This window comes from Antrostomus carolinensis, unplaced genomic scaffold (genome assembly GCF_000700745.2).
Source record: "Antrostomus carolinensis isolate BGI_N321 unplaced genomic scaffold, ASM70074v2 scaffold19126, whole genome shotgun sequence".
Lineage (NCBI taxonomy): Eukaryota > Metazoa > Chordata > Aves > Caprimulgiformes > Caprimulgidae > Antrostomus > Antrostomus carolinensis.
Genome location: NW_010324190.1, coordinates 46,322 through 46,914, shown reverse-complemented (window position 1 = coordinate 46,914; position 593 = coordinate 46,322). Strand labels below are relative to the sequence as shown.

General features: G+C 50.1%; 1 protein-coding gene across 1 annotated transcript in view; it reads left to right on the top strand.

Annotated features, from left to right (window-relative positions):
- LOC104527201 (A disintegrin and metalloproteinase with thrombospondin motifs 20-like) overlaps positions 1 to 593 on the top strand; it is a gene marked incomplete at its 3' end in the record, with an annotated part of 12,443 nt that overhangs the window by 4,634 nt on the left and 7,216 nt on the right. The window lies entirely within an intron of this gene.

Here is a 593-nt window from a genome sequence, read left to right as displayed (position 1 = left end):
AAAGCCACTCATTGCCCAGCCTGTATTTGTGCTTGGGGTTGCCTCGACCCAGATGCAGGACCTTGCACTTGGCCTTGTTGAACTTCATGAGGTTAGCACAGGCCCACCTCTCAAGCCTGTCAAGGTCCCTCTGGATGGCATCCTGTCCCTCCAGCATGTCAACCACACCACACAGCTTGGTGTCGTCGGCAAACTTGCTGAGGGTGCACTCAATCCCATTGTCCATGTCTCCAACAGAGATGTTGAACAGGACCGGCCCCAGTACCGACCCTCGAGGGATTACTAAATTAATATTAGGTTCGGGTCTGGTAGGTGATGTTATTGATTATTGCATCTGATGAGATTGAAGTTTGTATATTTGAGCCTTCCTTTTTCACAGCAAGTTCAAACAGAGTCGGTGAGGCACCCCTAGCTGGGGACAGGCTGTTGACATCAACCTTCACTTTTCTGGATTGTGGTGGCAGCAAAGTTCTCATCCTGTCCTGGCAGAACTGCAATAACTTTCCATCCCACCAACTTGCCACAGGGAGAGATCTGGGAACACTGAGGTCAAAGACCTATAGACTCAACAGATAATGCTGCCCAAAGCTGCC